The sequence below is a fragment of the Electrophorus electricus genome, chromosome 13, assembly GCF_041902795.1.
Source record: "Electrophorus electricus isolate QZ-2024a chromosome 13, ASM4190279v1, whole genome shotgun sequence".
Taxonomy (NCBI): domain Eukaryota; kingdom Metazoa; phylum Chordata; class Actinopteri; order Gymnotiformes; family Gymnotidae; genus Electrophorus; species Electrophorus electricus.
Window position 1 is genome coordinate 19,613,666 of NC_137509.1, and position 17,541 is coordinate 19,631,206.

The following is a 17,541-nucleotide window of genomic DNA, read 5'->3' on the forward strand; positions in this document are numbered from 1 at the left end:
AATAGCAGATGCTGTAAGTTTTTTTTTGCATCACTTTCATTTACTCTCCAACCTACATGCCTGAATGTGAAGTGCAGTGATTCATCAAAAAACTATATGTTAGCACATTGGACTACGAGATGCTGTAAGCTTCTCTTGCATCACTTTAATTTACTGTCAAGATGACATGCTAGGATGTGAAATGCAGTGATTAATTAAAAAAACTATCTGTTAGCACCTGGGAATAGCAGATGCTGTAAGTTTTTGTTGCATCACTTTACTTTAATCTGCAACTGACAAGCTTGTATGTGAAGTGTACAGATTAAATAGAAATATTTTAGTACCAGGGAATAGCAGGTGCTGTAAGATTGTTTGCATCCCTTTAATTTATGTTCAAGCTATCATGTTCAAATTTGAAGTGCAGTGAATAATTAGTGCCTCAGTATACCAGCTCCGTATTGTAAGCTTTTATTGCATCATTTAATTACATTCAAGATAACATTCTAGAATGTCAAGTGCAGGGATTAATAAAAAAAATTGTCAGATTGGTCTTTGATCATATTTGCTATGATTAGGCAATTTGAGTAATTGTTTAAGGCTTACGGCCACACCAGCTTGAGAACGCCCAATCTCATCTGACCTTGGAAGCTAAGCAAGTTTGGACCTGAATAGTACTGAGGTGGGACCCTACCTAGGAATACCAGGTGCTGTAAGCTTTTCTTGCATCACTTTAATTTACTTTCAAGCTGACATGCTCAAATGTGAAGTGCAGTGATTAATAAAAAAAACTATCTGTTAGCACCTGGGAATAGCAGATGCTGTAAGTTTTTTTTGCATGACTTTCATTTACTCTCCAACTCACATGCCTGAATGTGAAGTGCAGTGATTCCTCAAAAATCTATCTGTTAGCACCTTGGACTACGAGATGCTGTAAGCTTCTCTTGCATCACTTTAATTTACTTTCAAGATGACATGCTAGGATGTGAAGTGCAGTGATTAATTAAAAAAACTATCTGTTAGCACCTGGGAATAGCAGATGCTGTAAGTTTTTGTTGCATCACTTTACTTTAATCTGCAACTGACAAGCTTGTATGTGAAGTGTACAGATTAAATAGAAATATTTTAGTACCAGGGAATAGCAGGTGCTGTAAGATTGTTTGCATCCCTTTAATTTATGTTCAAGCTATCATGTTCAAATTTGAAGTGCAGTGAATAATTAGTGCCTCCGTATACCAGCTCCGTATTGTAAGCTTTTATTGCATCATTTAATTACATTCAAGATAACATTCTAGAATGTCAAGTGCAGGGATTAATAAAAAAAATTGTCAGATTGGTCTTTGATCATATTTGCTATGATTAGGCAATTTGAGTAAGTGTTTAAGGCTTACGGCCACACCAGCTTGAGAACGCCCAATCTCATCTGACCTTGGAAGCTAAGCAAGATTGGGCCTGAATAGTACTGAGGTGGGACCCTACCTAGGAATACCAGGTGCTGTAAGCTTTTCTTGCATCACTTTAATTTACTTTCAAGCTGACATGCTCAAATGTGAAGTGCAGTGATTAATAAAAAAAACTATCTGTTAGCACCTGGGAATAGCAGATGCTGTAAGTTTTTTTTGCATCACTTTCATTTACTCTCCAACTCACATGCCTGAATGTGAAGTGCAGTGATTCCTCAAAAATCTATCTGTTAGCACCTTGGACTACGAGATGCTGTAAGCTTCTCTTGCATCACTTTAATTTACTTTCAAGATGACATGCTAGGATGTGAAGTGCAGTGATTAATTAAAAAAACTATCTGTTAGCACCTGGGAATAGCAGATGCTGTAAGTTTTTGTTGCATCACTTTACTTTAATCTGCAACTGACAAGCTTGTATGTGAAGTGTACAGATTAAATAGAAATATTTTAGTAGCAGGGAATAGCAGGTGCTGTAAGATTGTTTGCATCCCTTTAATTTATTTACAAGCTATCATGTTCAAATTTGAAGTGCAGTGAATAATTAACTCAAACTATCTGTTAGCACCTGGGAATAGCAGATGATGTAAGTTTTTTTTGCATCACTTTCATTTACTCTCCAACTCACATGCCTGAATGTGAAGTGCAGTGATTCATCAAAAAACTGTCTGTTAGTGCCTCCGTATACAAGATGTTGTAAGCTTTTATTGCATCATTTAATTTACATTCAAGATAACATTCTAGAACGTCAAGTGCAGGGATTAATAAAAAAAATTGTCAGATTGGTCTTTGATCATATTTGCTATGATTAGGCAATTTGAGTAAGTGTTTAAGGCTTACGGCCACACCAGCTTGAGAACGCCCAATCTCATCTGACCTTGGAAGCTAAGCAAGTTTGGGCCTGGATAGTACTGAGGTGGGACCCTACCTAGGAATACCAGGTGCTGTAAGCTTTTCTTGCATCACTTTAATTTACTTTCAAGCTGACATGCTCAAATGTGAAGTGCAGTGATTAATATAAAAAACTATCTGTTAGCACCTGGGAATAGCAGATGCTGTAAGTTTTTTTTGCATCACTTTCATTTACTCTCCAACTCACATGCCTGAATGTGAAGTGCAGTGATTCATCAAAAAACTGTCTGTTAGTGCCTCCGTATACCAGATGTTGTAAGCTTTTATTGCATCATTTAATTTACATTCAAGATAACATTCTAGAATGTCAAGTGCAGGGATTAATAAAAAAAATTGTCAGATTGGTCTTTGATCATATTTGCTATGATTAGGCAATTTGAGTAAGTGTTTGAGGCTTACGGCCACACCAGTTTGAGCATGCCCAATCTCATCTGACCTTGGAAGCTAAGCAAGTTTGGGCCTGGATACTACTGAGGTGGGACCCTACCTAGGAATACCAGGTGCTGTAAGCTTTTCTTGCATCACTTTAATTTACTTTCAAGCTGACATGCTCAAATGTGAAGTGCAGTGATTAATAAAAAAAACTATCTGTTAGCACCTGGGAATAGCAGATGCTGTAAGTTTTTTTTGCATCACTTTCATTTACTCTCCAACTCACGTGCCTGAATGTGAAGTGCAGTGATTCATCAAAAAACTGTCTGTTAGTTCCTCCGTATACCAGATGTTGTAAGCTTTTATTGCATCATTTAATTTACATTCAAGATAACATTCTAGAATGTCAATTGCAGGGATTAATAAAAAAAATTGTCAGATTGGTCTTTGATCATATTTGCTATGATTAGGCAATTTGAGTAAGTGTTTAAGGCTTACGGCCACACCAGTTTGAGAATGCCCAATCTCCTCTGACCTTGGAAGCTAAGCAAGTTTGGGCCTGGATAGTACTGAGGTGGGACCCTACCTAGGAATACCAGGTGCTGTAAGCTTTTCTTGCATCACTTTAATTTACTTTCAAGCTGACATGCTCAAATGTGAAGTGCAGTGATTAATAAAAAAAACTATCTGTTAGCACCTGGGAATAGCAGATGCTGTAAGTTTTTTTTGCATCACTTTCATTTACTCTCCAACTCACATGCCTGAATGTGAAGTGCAGTGATTCCTCAAAAATCTATCTGTTAGCACCATGGACTACGAGATGCTGTAAGCTTCTCTTGCATCACTTTAATTTACTTTCAAGATGACATGCTAGGATGTGAAGTGCAGTGATTAATTAAAAAAACTATCTGTTAGCACGTGGGAATAGCAAATGCTGTAATTTTTTGTTGCATCACTTTACTTTAATCTGCAACTGACAAGCTTGTATGTGAAGTGTACAGATTAAATAGAAATATTTTAGTACCAGGGAATAGCAGGTGCTGTAAGATTGTATTGCATCCCTTTAATTTATGTTCAAGCTATCATGTTCAAATTTGAAGTGCAGTGAATAATTAACTCAAACTATCTGTTAGCACCTGGGAATAGCAGATGCTGTAAGTTTTTTTTGCATCACTTTCATTTACTCTCCAACTCACATGCCTGAATGTGAAGTGCAGTGATTCATCAAAAAACTTTCTGTTAGTGCCTCCGTATACCAGATGTTGTAAGCTTTTATTGCATCATTTAATTTACATTCAAGATACCATTCTAGAATGTCAAGTGCAGGGATTAATAAAAAAAATTGTCAGATTGGTCTTTGATCATATTTGCTATGATTAGGCAATTTGAGTAAGTGTTGAAGTCTTACGGCCACACCAGCTTGAGAATGCCCAATCTCATCTGACCTTGGAAGCTAAGCAAGTTTGGGCCTGGATAGTACTGAGGTGGGACCTTACCTAGGAATACCAGGTGCTGTAAGCTTTTCTTGCATCACATTAATTTACTTTCAAGCTGACATGCTCAAATGTGAAGTGCAGTGATTAATAAAAAAAACTATCTGTTAGCACCTGGGAATAGCAGATGCTGTAAGTTTTTTTTGCATCACTTTCATTTACTCTCCAACTCACATGCCTGAATGTGAAGTGCAGTGATTCCTCAAAAATCTATCTGTTAGCACCTTGGACTACGAGATGCTGTAAGCTCCTCTTGCATCACTTTAATTTACTTTCAAGATGAAATGCTAGGATGTGAAGTGCAGTGATTAATTAAAAAAACTATCTGTTAGCACCTGGGAATAGCAAATGCTGTAAGTTTTTGTTGCATCACTTTACTTTAATCTGCAACTGACAAGCTTGTATGTGAAGTGTACAGATTAAATAGAAATATTTTAGTACCAGGGAATAGCAGGTGCTGTAAGATTGTATTGCATCCCTTTAATTTATGTTCAAGCTATCATGTTCAAATTTGAAGTGCAGTGAATAATTAACTCAAACTATCTGTTAGCACCTGGGAATAGCAGATGCTGTAAGTTTTTTTTGCATCACTTTCATTTACTCTCCAACTCACATGCCTGAATGTGAAGTGCAGTGATTCATCAAAAAACTATATGTTAGCACATTGGACTACGAGATGCTGTAAGCTTCTCTTGCATCACATTAATTTACTGTCAAGATGACATGCTAGGATGTGAAATGCAGTGATTAATTAAAAAAACTATCTGTTAGCACCTGGGAATAGCAGATGCTGTAAGTTTTTGTCGCATCACATTACTTTAATCTGCAACTGACAAGCTTGTATGTGAAGTGTACAGATTAAATAGAAATATTTTAGTACCAGGGAATAGCAGGTGCTGTAAGATTGTTTGCATCCCTTTAATTTATGTTCAAGCTATCATGTTCAAATTTGAAGTGCAGTGAATAATTAGTGCCTCAGCATACCAGCTCCGTATTGTAAGCTTTTATTGCATCATTTAATTACATTCAAGATAACATTCTAGAATGACAAGTGCAGGGATTAATAAAAAAAATTGTCAGATTGGTCTTTGATCATATTTGCTATGATTAGGCAATTTGAGTAAGTGTTTAAGGCTTACGGCCACACCAGCTTGAGAACGCCCAATCTCATCTGACCTTGGAAGCTAAGCAAGTTTGGGCCTGAATAGTACTGAGGTGGGACCCTACCTAGGAATACCAGGTGCTGTAAGCTTTTCTTGCATCACTTTAATTTACTTTCAAGCTGACATGCTCAAATGTGAAGTGCAGTGATTAATAAAAAAAACTATCTGTTAGCACCTGGGAATAGCAGATGCTGTAAGTTTTTGTTGCATCACTTTACTTTAATCTGCAACTGACAAGCTTGTATGTGAAGTGTACAGATTAAATAGAAATATTTTAGTACCAGGGAATAGCAGGTGCTGTAAGATTGTTTGCATCCCTTTAATTTATTTTCAAGCTATCATGTTCAAATTTGAAGTGCAGTGAATAATTAACTCAAACTATCTGTTAGCACCTGGGAATAGCAGATTTTGTAAGTTTTTTTTGCATCACTTTCATTTACTCTCCAACTCACATGCCTGAATGTGAAGTGCAGTGATTCATCAAAAAACTGTCTGTTAGTGCCTCCGTATACAAGATGTTGTAAGCTTTTATTGCATCATTTAATTTACATTCAAGATAACATTCTAGAACGTCAAGTGCAGGGATTAATAAAAAAAATTGTCAGATTGGTCTTTGATCATATTTGCTATGATTAGGCAATTTGAGTAAGTGTTGAAGGCTTACGGCCACACCAGCTTGAGAACGCCCAATCTCCTCTGACCTTGGAAGCTAAGCAAGTTTGGGCCTGGATAGTACTGAGGTGGTACCCTACCTAGGAATACCAGGTGCTGTAAGCTTTTCTTGCATCACTTTAATTTACTTTCAAGCTGACATGCTCAAATGTGAAGTGCAGTGATTAATATAAAAAACTATCTGTTAGCACCTGGGAATAGCAGATGCTGTAAGTTTTTTTTGCATCACTTTCATTTACTCTCCAACTCACATGCCTGAATGTGAAGTGCAGTGATTCATCAAAAAACTGTCTGTTAGTGCCTCCGTATACCAGATGTTGTAAGCTTTTATTGTATCATTTAATTTACATTCAAGATAACATTCTAGAATGTCAAGTGCAGGGATTAATAAAAAAAATTGTCAGATTGGTCTTTGATCATATTTGCTATGATTAGGCAATTTGAGTAAGTGTTTGAGGCTTACGGCCACACCAGTTTGAGCATGCCCAATCTCATCTGACCTTGGAAGCTAAGCAAGTTTGGGCCTGGATACTACTGAGGTGGGACCCTACCTAGGAATACCAGGTGCTGTAAGCTTTTCTTGCATCACTTTAATTTACTTTCAAGCTGACATGCTCAAATGTGAAGTGCAGTGATTAATAAAAAAAACTATCTGTTAGCACCTGGGAATAGCAGATGCTGTAAGTTTTTTTTGCATCACTTTCATTTACTCTCCAACTCACGTGCCTGAATGTGAAGTGCAGTGATTCATCAAAAAACTGTCTGTTACTTCCTCCGTATACCAGATGTTGTAAGCTTTTATTGCATCATTTAATTTACATTCAAGATAACATTCTAGAATGTCAATTGCAGGGATTAATAAAAAAAATTGTCAGATTGGTCTTTGATCATATTTCCTATGATTAGGCAATTTGAGTAAGTGTTTAAGGCTTACGGCCACACCAGTTTGAGAATGCCCAATCTCATCTGACCTTGGAAGCTAAGCAAGTTTGGGCCTGGATAGTACTGAGGTGGGACCCTACCTAGGAATACCAGGTGCTGTAAGCTTTTCTTGCATCACTTTAATTTACTTTCAAGCTGACATGCTCAAATGTGAAGTGCAGTGATTAATAAAAAAAACTATCTGTTAGCACCTGGGAATAGCAGATGCTGTAAGTTTTTTTTGCATCACTTTCATTTACTCTCCAACTCACATGCCTGAATGTGAACTGCAGTGATTCCTCAAAAATCTATCTGTTAGCACCTTGGACTACGAGATGCTGTAAGCTTCTCTTGCATCACTTTAATTTACTTTCAAGATGACATGCTAGGATGTGAAGTGCAGTGATTAATTAAAAAAACTATCTGTTAGCACGTGGGAATAGCAAATGCTGTAAGTTTTTGTTGCATCACTTTACTTTAATCTGCAACTGACAAGCTTGTATGTGAAGTGTACAGATTAAATAGAAATATTTTAGTACCAGGGAATAGCAGGTGCTGTAAGATTGTATTGCATCCCTTTAATTTATGTTCAAGCTATCATGTTCAAATTTGAAGTGCAGTGAATAATTAACTCAAACTATCTGTTAGCACCTGGGAATAGCAGATGCTGTAAGTTTTTTTTGCATCACTTTCATTTACTCTCCAACTCACATGCCTGAATGTGAAGTGCAGTGATTCATCAAAAAACTTTCTGTTAGTGCCTCCGTATACCAGATGTTGTAAGCTTTTATTGCATCATTTAATTTACATTCAAGATACCATTCTAGAATGTCAAGTGCAGGGATTAATAAAAAAAATTGTCAGATTGGTCTTTGATCATATTTGCTATGATTAGGCAATTTGAGTAAGTGTTGAAGTCTTACGGCCACACCAGCTTGAGAATGCCCAATCTCATCTGACCTTGGAAGCTAAGCAAGTTTGGGCCTGGATAGTACTGAGGTGGGACCCTACCTAGGAATACCAGGTGCTGTAAGCTTTTCTTGCATCACATTAATTTACTTTCAAGCTGACATGCTCAAATGTGAAGTGCAGTGATTAATAAAAAAAACTATCTGTTAGCACCTGGGAATAGCAGATGCTGTAAGTTTTTTTTGCATCACTTTCATTTACTCTCCAACTCACATGCCTGAATGTGAAGTGCAGTGATTCCTCAAAAATCTATCTGTTAGCACCTTGGACTACGAGATGCTGTAAGCTCCTCTTGCATCACTTTAATTTACTTTCAAGATGACATGCTAGGATGTGAAGTGCAGTGATTAATTAAAAAAACTATCTGTTAGCACCTGGGAATAGCAAATGCTGTAAGTTTTTGTTGCATCACTTTACTTTAATCTGCAACTGACAAGCTTGTATGTGAAGTGTACAGATTAAATAGAAATATTTTAGTACCAGGGAATAGCAGGTGCTGTAAGATTGTATTGCATCCCTTTAATTTATGTTCAAGCTATCATGTTCAAATTTGAAGTGCAGTGAATAATTAACTCAAACTATCTGTTAGCACCTGGGAATAGCAGATGCTGTAAGTTTTTTTTGCATCACTTTCATTTACTCTCCAACTCACATGCCTGAATGTGAAGTGCAGTGATTCATCAAAAAACTATATGTTAGCACATTGGACTACGAGATGCTGTAAGCTTCTCTTGCATCACATTAATTTACTGTCAAGATGACATGCTAGGATGTGAAATGCAGTGATTAATTAAAAAAACTATCTGTTAGCACCTGGGAATAGCAGATGCTGTAAGTTTTTGTCGCATCACATTACTTTAATCTGCAACTGACAAGCTTGTATGTGAAGTGTACAGATTAAATAGAAATATTTTAGTACCAGGGAATAGCAGGTGCTGTAAGATTGTTTGCATCCCTTTAATTTATGTTCAAGCTATCATGTTCAAATTTGAAGTGCAGTGAATAATTAGTGCCTCAGCATACCAGCTCCGTATTGTAAGCTTTTATTGCATCATTTAATTACATTCAAGATAACATTCTAGAATGACAAGTGCAGGGATTAATAAAAAAAATTGTCAGATTGGTCTTTGATCATATTTGCTATGATTAGGCAATTTGAGTAAGTGTTTAAGGCTTACGGCCACACCAGCTTGAGAACGCCCAATCTCATCTGACCTTGGAAGCTAAGCAAGTTTGGGCCTGAATAGTACTGAGGTGGGACCCTACCTAGGAATACCAGGTGCTGTAAGCTTTTCTTGCATCACTTTAATTTACTTTCAAGCTGACATGCTCAAATGTGAAGTGCAGTGATTAATAAAAAAAACTATCTGTTAGCACCTGGGAATAGCAGATGCTGTAAGTTTTTTTTGCATCACTTTCATTTACTCTCCAACTCACATGCCTGAATGTGAAGTGCAGTGATTCCTCAAAAATCTATCTGTTAGCACCTTGGACTACGAGATGCTGTAAGCTTCTCTTGCATCACTTTAATTTACTTTCAAGATGACATGCTAGGATGTGAAGTGCAGTGATTAATTAAAAAAACTATCTGTTAGCACCTGGGAATAGCAGATGCTGTAAGTTTTTGTTGCATCACTTTACTTTAATCTGCAACTGACAAGCTTGTATGTGAAGTGTACAGATTAAATAGAAATATTTTAGTACCAGGGAATAGCAGGTGCTGTAAGATTGTTTGCATCCCTTTAATTTATTTTCAAGCTATCATGTTCAAATTTGAAGTGCAGTGAATAATTAACTCAAACTATCTGTTAGCACCTGGGAATAGCAGATTTTGTAAGTTTTTTTTGCATCACTTTCATTTACTCTCCAACTCACATGCCTGAATGTGAAGTGCAGTGATTCATCAAAAAACTGTCTGTTAGTGCCTCCGTATACAAGATGTTGTAAGCTTTTATTGCATCATTTAATTTACATTCAAGATAACATTCTAGAACGTCAAGTGCAGGGATTAATAAAAAAAATTGTCAGATTGGTCTTTGATCATATTTGCTATGATTAGGCAATTTGAGTAAGTGTTGAAGGCTTACGGCCACACCAGCTTGAGAACGCCCAATCTCCTCTGACCTTGGAAGCTAAGCAAGTTTGGGCCTGGATAGTACTGAGGTGGGACCCTACCTAGGAATACCAGGTGCTGTAAGCTTTTCTTGCATCACTTTAATTTACTTTCAAGCTGACATGCTCAAATGTGAAGTGCAGTGATTAATATAAAAAACTATCTGTTAGCACCTGGGAATAGCAGATGCTGTAAGTTTTTTTTGCATCACTTTCATTTACTCTCCAACTCACATGCCTGAATGTGAAGTGCAGTGATTCATCAAAAAACTGTCTGTTAGTGCCTCCGTATACCAGATGTTGTAAGCTTTTATTGTTTCATTTAATTTACATTCAAGATAACATTCTAGAATGTCAAGTGCAGGGATTAATAAAAAAAATTGTCAGATTGGTCTTTGATCATATTTGCTATGATTAGGCAATTTGAGTAAGTGTTTGAGGCTTACGGCCACACCAGTTTGAGCATGCCCAATCTCATCTGACCTTGGAAGCTAAGCAAGTTTGGGCCTGGATACTACTGAGGTGGGACCCTACCTAGGAATACCAGGTGCTGTAAGCTTTTCTTGCATCACTTTAATTTACTTTCAAGCTGACATGCTCAAATGTGAAGTGCAGTGATTAATAAAAAAAACTATCTGTTAGCACCTGGGAATAGCAGATGCTGTAAGTTTTTTTTGCATCACTTTCATTTACTCTCCAACTCACGTGCCTGAATGTGAAGTGCAGTGATTCATCAAAAAACTGTCTGTTACTTCCTCCGTATACCAGATGTTGTAAGCTTTTATTGCATCATTTAATTTACATTCAAGATAACATTCTAGAATGTCAATTGCAGGGATTAATAAAAAAAATTGTCAGATTGGTCTTTGATCATATTTGCTATGATTAGGCAATTTGAGTAAGTGTTTAAGGCTTACGGCCACACCAGTTTGAGAATGCCCAATCTCATCTGACCTTGGAAGCTAAGCAAGTTTGGGCCTGGATAGTACTGAGGTGGGACCCTACCTAGGAATACCAGGTGCTGTAAGCTTTTCTTGCATCACTTTAATTTACTTTCAAGCTGACATGCTCAAATGTGAAGTGCAGTGATTAATAAAAAAAACTATCTGTTAGCACCTGGGAATAGCAGATGCTGTAAGTTTTTTTTGCATCACTTTCATTTACTCTCCAACTCACATGCCTGAATGTGAACTGCAGTGATTCCTCAAAAATCTATCTGTTAGCACCTTGGACTACGAGATGCTGTAAGCTTCTCTTGCATCACTTTAATTTACTTTCAAGATGACATGCTAGGATGTGAAGTGCAGTGATTAATTAAAAAAACTATCTGTTAGCACGTGGGAATAGCAAATGCTGTAAGTTTTTGTTGCATCACTTTACTTTAATCTGCAACTGACAAGCTTGTATGTGAAGTGTACAGATTAAATAGAAATATTTTAGTACCAGGGAATAGCAGGTGCTGTAATATTGTATTGCATCCCTTTAATTTATGTTCAAGCTATCATGTTCAAATTTGAAGTGCAGTGAATAATTAACTCAAACTATCTGTTAGCACCTGGGAATAGCAGATGCTGTAAGTTTTTTTTGCATCACTTTCATTTACTCTCCAAATCACATGCCTGAATGTGAAGTGCAGTGATTCATCAAAAAACTATATGTTAGCACATTGGACTACGAGATGCTGTAAGATTCTCTTGCATCACTTTAATTTACTGTCAAGATGACATGCTAGGATGTGAAATGCAGTGATTAATTAAAAAAACTATCTGTTAGCACCTGGGAATAGCAGATGCTGTAAGTTTTTTTTGCATCACTTTCATTTACTCTCCAACTCACATGCCTGAATGTGAAGTGCAGTGATTCCTCAAAAATCTATCTGTTAGCACCTTGGACTACAAGATGCTGTAACCTTCTCTTGCATCACTTTAATTTACTTTCAAGATGACATGCTAGGATGTGAAGTGCAGTGATTAATTAAAAAAACTATCTGTTAGCACCTGGGAATAGCAGATGCTGTAAGTTTTTTTTGCATCACTTTACTTTAATCTGCAACTGACAAGCTTGTATGTGAAGTGTACAGATTAAATAGAAATATTTTAGTACCAGGGAATAGCAGGTGCTGTAAGATTGTATTGCATCCCTTTAATTTATGTTCAAGCTATCATGTTCAAATTTGAAGTGCAGTGAATAATTAACTCAAACTATCTGTTAGCACCTGGGAATAGCAGATGCTGTACGTTTTTTTTGCATCACTTTCATTTACTCTCCAACTCACATGCCTGAATGTGAAGTGCAGTGATTCATCAAAAAACTGTCTGTTAGTGCCTCCGTATACCAGATGTTGTAAGCTTTTATTGCATCATTTAATTTACATTCAAGATAACATTCTAGAATGTCAAGTGCAGGGATTAATAAAAAAAATTGTCAGATTGGTCTTTGATCATATTTGCTATGATTAGGAAATTTGAGTAAGTGTTTAAGGCTTACGGCCACACCAGCTTGAGAACGCCCAATCTCATCTGACCTTGGAAGCTAAGCAAGTTTGGGCCTGGATAGTACTGAGGTGGGACCCTACCTAGGAATACCAGGTGCTGTAAGCTTTTATAGCATCACTTTAATTTACTTTCAAGCTGACATGCTCAAATGTGAAGTGCAGTGATTAATAAAAAAAACTATCTGTTAGCACCTGGGAATAGCAGATGCTGTAAGTTTTTTTTGCATCACTTTCATTTACTCTCCAACTCACATGCCTGAATGTGAAGTGCAGTGATTCCTCAAAAATCTATCTGTTAGCACCTTGGACTACGAGATGCTGTAACCTTCTCTTGCATCACTTTAATTTACTTTCAAGATGACATGCTAGGATGTGAAGTGCAGTGATTAATTAAAAAAACTATCTGTTAGCACCTGGGAATAGCAGATGCTGTAAGTTTTTGTTGCATCACTTTACTTTAATCTGCAACTGACAAGCTTGTATGTGAAGTGTACAGATTAAATAGAAATATTTTAGTACCAGGGAATAGCAGGTGCTGTAAGATTGTATTGCATCCCTTTAATTTATGTTCAAGCTATCATGTTCAAATTTGAAGTGCAGTGAATAATTAACTCAAACTATCTGTTAGCACCTGGGAATAGCAGATGCTGTACGTTTTTTTTGCATCACTTTCATTTACTCTCCAACTCACATGCCTGAATGTGAAGTGCAGTGATTCATCAAAAAACTGTCTGTTAGTGCCTCCGTATACCAGATGTTGTAAGCTTTTATTGCATCATTTAATTTACATTCAAGATAACATTCTAGAATGTCAAGTGCAGGGATTAATAAAAAAAATTGTCAGATTGGTCTTTGATCATATTTGCTATGATTAGGCAATTTGAGTAAGTGTTTAAGGCTTACGGCCACACCAGCTTGAGAACGCCCAATCTCATCTGACCTTGGAAGCTAAGCAAGTTTAGGCCTGGATAGTACTGAGGTGGGACCCTACCTAGGAATACCAGGTGCTTTAAGCTTTTCTTGCATCACTTTAATTTACTTTCAAGCTGACATGCTCAAATGTGAAGTGCAGTGATTAATAAAAAAAACTATCTGTTAGCACCTGGGAATAGCCGATGCTGTAAGTTTTTTTTGCATCACTTTCATTTACTCTCCAACTCACATGCCTGAATGTGAAGTGCAGTGATTCATCAAAAACTATCTGTTAGCACCTTGGACTACGAGATGCTGTAAGCTTTTCTTGAATCACTTTAATTTACTGTCAAGATGACATGCTAGGATGTGAAGTGCAGTGATTAATTAAAAAAACTATCTGTTAGCACCTGGGAATAGCAGATGCTGTAAGTTTTTGTTGCATCACTTTACTTTAATCTGCAACTGACAAGCTTGTATGTGAAGTGTACAGATTAAATAGAAATATTTTAGTACCAGGGAATAGCAGGTGCTGTAAGATTGTATTGCATCCCTTTAATGTATGTTCAAGCTATCATGTTCAAATTTGAAGTGCAGTGAATAATTAACTCAAACTATCTGATAGCACCTGGGAATAGCAGATGCTGTACATTTTTTTTTGCATCACTTTCATTTACTCTCCAACTCACATGCCTGAATGTGAAGTGCAGTGATTCATCAAAAAACTGTCTGTTAGTGCCTCCATATACCAGATGTTGTAAGCTTTTATTGCATCATTTAATTTACATTCAAGATAACATTCTAGAATGTCAAGTGCAGGGATTAATAAAAAAAATTGTCAGATTGGTCTTTGATCATATTTGCTATGATTAGGAAATTTGAGTAAGTGTTTAAGGCTTACGGCCACACCAGCTTGAGAACGCCCAATCTCATCTGACCTTGGAAGCTAAGCAAGTTTGGGCCTGGATAGTACTGAGGTGGGACCCTACCTAGGAATACCAGGTGCTGTAAGCTTTTATTGCATCACTTTAATTTACTTTCAAGCTGACATGCTCAAATGTGAAGTGCAGTGATTAATAAAAAAATGTAAGTTTTTGTTGCATCACTTTACTTTAATCTGCAACTGACAAGCTTGTATGTGAAGTGTACAGATTAAATAGAAATATTTTAGTACCAGGGAATAGCAGGTGCTGTAAGATTGTATTGCATCCCTTTAATGTATGTTCAAGCTATCATGTTCAAATTTGAAGTGCAGTGAATAATTAACTCAAACTATCTGATAGCACCTGGGAATAGCAGATGCTGTACATTTTTTTTGCATCACTTTCATTTACTCTCCAACTCACATGCCTGAATGTGAAGTGCAGTGATTCATCAAAAAACTGTCTGTTAGTGCCTCCATATACCAGATGTTGTAAGCTTTTATTGCATCATTTAATTTACATTCAAGATAACATTCTAGAATGTCAAGTGCAGGGATTAATAAAAAAAATTGTCAGATTGGTCTTTGATCATATTTGCTATGATTAGGAAATTTGAGTAAGTGTTTAAGGCTTACGGCCACACCAGCTTGAGAACGCCCAATCTCATCTGACCTTGGAAGCTAAGCAAGTTTGGGCCTGGATAGTACTGAGGTGGGACCCTACCTAGGAATACCAGGTGCTGTAAGCTTTTATTGCATCACTTTAATTTACTTTCAAGCTGACATGCTCAAATGTGAAGTGCAGTGATTAATAAAAAAAACTATCTGTTAGCACCTGGGAATAGCAGATGCTGTAAGTTTTTTTTGCATCACTTTCATTTACTCTCCAACTCACATGCCTGAATGTGAAGTGCAGTGATTCATCAAAAACTATCTGTTAGCACCTTGGACTACGAGATGCTGTAAGCTTTTCTTGAATCACTTTAATTTACTGTCAAGATGACATGCTAGGATGTGAAATGCAGTGATTAATTAAAAAAACTATCTGTTAGCACCTGGGAATAGCAGATGCTGTAAGTTTTTGTTGCATCACTTTACTTTAATCTGCAACTGACAAGCTTGTATGTGAAGTGTACAGATTAAATAGAAATATTTTAGTAGCAGGGAATCGCAGGTGCTGTAAGATTGTATTGCATCCCTTTAATTTATGTTCAAGCTATCATGTTCAAATTTGAAGTGCAGTGAATAATTAACTCAAACTATCTGTTAGCACCTGGGAATAGCAGATGTTGTACGTTTTTTTTGCATCACTTTCATTTACTCTCCAACTCACATGCCTGAATGTGAAGTGCAGTGATTCATCAAAAAACTGTCTGTTAGTGCCTCCGTATACCAGATGTTGTAAGCTTTTATTGCATCATTTAATTTACATTCAAGATAACATTCTAGAATGTCAAGTGCAGGGATTAATAAAAAAAATTGTCAGATTGGTCTTTGATCATATTTGCTATGATTAGGCAATTTGAGTAAGTGTTTAAGGCTTACGGCCACACCAGCTTGAGAACGCCCAATCTCATCTGACCTTGGAAGCTAAGCAAGTTTGGGCCTGGATAGTACTGAGGTGGGACCCTACCTAGGAATACCAGGTGCTGTAAGCTTTTCTTGCATCACTTTAATTTACTTTCAAGCTGACATGCTCAAATGTGAAGTGCAGTGATTAATAAAAAAAACTATCTGTTAGCACCTGGGAATAGCCGATGCTGTAAGTTTTTTTTGCATCACTTTCATTTACTCTCCAACTCACATGCCTGAATGTGAAGTGCAGTGATTCATCAAAAACTGTCTGTTAGCACCTTGGACTACGAGATGCGGTAAGCTTCTCTTGCATCACTTTAATTTACTTTCAAGATGACATGCTAGGATGTGAAGTGCAGTGATTAATTAAAAAAACTATCTGTTAGCACCTGGGAATAGCAGATGCTGTAAGTTTTTGTTGCATCACTTTACTTTAATCTGCAACTGACAAGCTTGTAAGTGAAGTGTACAGATTAAATAGAAATATTTTAGTACCAGGGAATAGCAGGTGCTGTAAGATTGTATTGCATCCCTTTAATGTATGTTCAAGCTATCATGTTCAAATTTGAAGTGCAGTGAATAATTAACTCAAACTATCTGATAGCACCTGGGAATAGCAGATGCTGTACATTTTTTTTGCATCACTTTCATTTACTCTCCAACTCACATGCCTGAATGTGAAGTGCAGTGATTCATCAAAAAACTGTCTGTTAGTGCCTCCATATACCAGATGTTGTAAGCTTTTATTGCATCATTTAATTTACATTCAAGATAACATTCTAGAATGTCAAGTGCAGGGATTAATAAAAAAAATTGTCAGATTGGTCTTTGATCATATTTGCTATGATTAGGAAATTTGAGTAAGTGTTTAAGGCTTACGGCCACACCAGCTTGAGAACGCCCAATCTCATCTGACCTTGGAAGCTAAGCAAGTTTGGGCCTGGATAGTACTGAGGTGGGACCCTACCTAGGAATACCAGGTGCTGTAAGCTTTTATTGCATCACTTTAATTTACTTTCAAGCTGACATGCTCAAATGTGAAGTGCAGTGATTAATAAAAAAAACTATCTGTTAGCACCTGGGAATAGCAGATGCTGTAAGTTTTTTTTGCATCACTTTCATTTACTCTCCAACTCACATGCCTGAATGTGAAGTGCAGTGATTCATCAAAAACTATCTGTTAGCACCTTGGACTACGAGATGCTGTAAGCTTTTCTTGAATCACTTTAATTTACTGTCAAGATGACATGCTAGGATGTGAAATGCAGTGATTAATTAAAAAAACTATCTGTTAGCACCTGGGAATAGCAGATGCTGTAAGTTTTTGTTGCATCACTTTACTTTAATCTGCAACTGACAAGCTTGTATGTGAAGTGTACAGATTAAATAGAAATATTTTAGTAGCAGGGAATCGCAGGTGCTGTAAGATTGTATTGCATCCCTTTAATTTATGTTCAAGCTATCATGTTCAAATTTGAAGTGCAGTGAATAATTAACTCAAACTATCTGTTAGCACCTGGGAATAGCAGATGTTGTACGTTTTTTTTGCATCACTTTCATTTACTCTCCAACTCACATGCCTGAATGT

At 36.8% G+C, this 17,541-nt stretch overlaps 6 non-coding genes and 15 pseudogenes across 6 annotated transcripts; all 21 read left to right on the forward strand.

Moving 5' to 3' along the window:
* Nucleotides 1–576: 576 nt before the first annotated feature.
* LOC145647985 (5S ribosomal RNA) lies at nt 577–695 on the forward strand (annotated as a pseudogene).
* A 666-nt stretch (nt 696–1,361) lies between these two features.
* On the forward strand, nt 1,362–1,480 carry LOC145648338 (5S ribosomal RNA; annotated as a pseudogene).
* Nucleotides 1,481–2,270: 790 nt separating this feature from the next.
* Nucleotides 2,271–2,389, forward strand: LOC145648352 (5S ribosomal RNA). The gene has a single exon (XR_014116452.1). It is a non-coding gene; the product is annotated as a 5S ribosomal RNA (ribosomal RNA).
* Nucleotides 2,390–2,741: 352 nt separating this feature from the next.
* Nucleotides 2,742–2,860, forward strand: LOC145650487 (5S ribosomal RNA; annotated as a pseudogene).
* Nucleotides 2,861–3,212: 352 nt separating this feature from the next.
* LOC145649865 (5S ribosomal RNA) lies at nt 3,213–3,331 on the forward strand (annotated as a pseudogene).
* A 791-nt stretch (nt 3,332–4,122) lies between these two features.
* On the forward strand, nt 4,123–4,241 carry LOC145649912 (5S ribosomal RNA; annotated as a pseudogene).
* Nucleotides 4,242–5,346: 1,105 nt separating this feature from the next.
* LOC145646361 (5S ribosomal RNA) lies at nt 5,347–5,465 on the forward strand (annotated as a pseudogene).
* A 569-nt stretch (nt 5,466–6,034) lies between these two features.
* Nucleotides 6,035–6,153, forward strand: LOC145649612 (5S ribosomal RNA; annotated as a pseudogene).
* Nucleotides 6,154–6,505: 352 nt separating this feature from the next.
* On the forward strand, nt 6,506–6,624 carry LOC145650489 (5S ribosomal RNA; annotated as a pseudogene).
* Nucleotides 6,625–6,976: 352 nt separating this feature from the next.
* LOC145648390 (5S ribosomal RNA) lies at nt 6,977–7,095 on the forward strand (annotated as a pseudogene).
* A 791-nt stretch (nt 7,096–7,886) lies between these two features.
* Nucleotides 7,887–8,005, forward strand: LOC145648804 (5S ribosomal RNA; annotated as a pseudogene).
* A 1,105-nt stretch (nt 8,006–9,110) lies between these two features.
* LOC145646362 (5S ribosomal RNA) lies at nt 9,111–9,229 on the forward strand (annotated as a pseudogene).
* A 790-nt stretch (nt 9,230–10,019) lies between these two features.
* Nucleotides 10,020–10,138, forward strand: LOC145648183 (5S ribosomal RNA; annotated as a pseudogene).
* Nucleotides 10,139–10,490: 352 nt separating this feature from the next.
* LOC145650490 (5S ribosomal RNA) lies at nt 10,491–10,609 on the forward strand (annotated as a pseudogene).
* A 352-nt stretch (nt 10,610–10,961) lies between these two features.
* On the forward strand, nt 10,962–11,080 carry LOC145648391 (5S ribosomal RNA; annotated as a pseudogene).
* A 1,451-nt stretch (nt 11,081–12,531) lies between these two features.
* Nucleotides 12,532–12,650, forward strand: LOC145648364 (5S ribosomal RNA). Its single transcript, XR_014116454.1, has one exon. It is a non-coding gene; the product is annotated as a 5S ribosomal RNA (ribosomal RNA).
* Nucleotides 12,651–13,441: 791 nt separating this feature from the next.
* LOC145650572 (5S ribosomal RNA) lies at nt 13,442–13,560 on the forward strand (annotated as a pseudogene).
* A 791-nt stretch (nt 13,561–14,351) lies between these two features.
* Nucleotides 14,352–14,470, forward strand: LOC145648375 (5S ribosomal RNA). Its single transcript, XR_014116455.1, has one exon. It is a non-coding gene; the product is annotated as a 5S ribosomal RNA (ribosomal RNA).
* A 538-nt stretch (nt 14,471–15,008) lies between these two features.
* LOC145648386 (5S ribosomal RNA) lies at nt 15,009–15,127 on the forward strand. The gene has a single exon (XR_014116456.1). It is a non-coding gene; the product is annotated as a 5S ribosomal RNA (ribosomal RNA).
* Nucleotides 15,128–15,917: 790 nt separating this feature from the next.
* On the forward strand, nt 15,918–16,036 carry LOC145648397 (5S ribosomal RNA). Its single transcript, XR_014116458.1, has one exon. It is a non-coding gene; the product is annotated as a 5S ribosomal RNA (ribosomal RNA).
* A 790-nt stretch (nt 16,037–16,826) lies between these two features.
* LOC145648408 (5S ribosomal RNA) lies at nt 16,827–16,945 on the forward strand. Its single transcript, XR_014116459.1, has one exon. It is a non-coding gene; the product is annotated as a 5S ribosomal RNA (ribosomal RNA).
* The last annotated feature ends 596 nt before the right edge of the window (nt 16,946–17,541 follow it).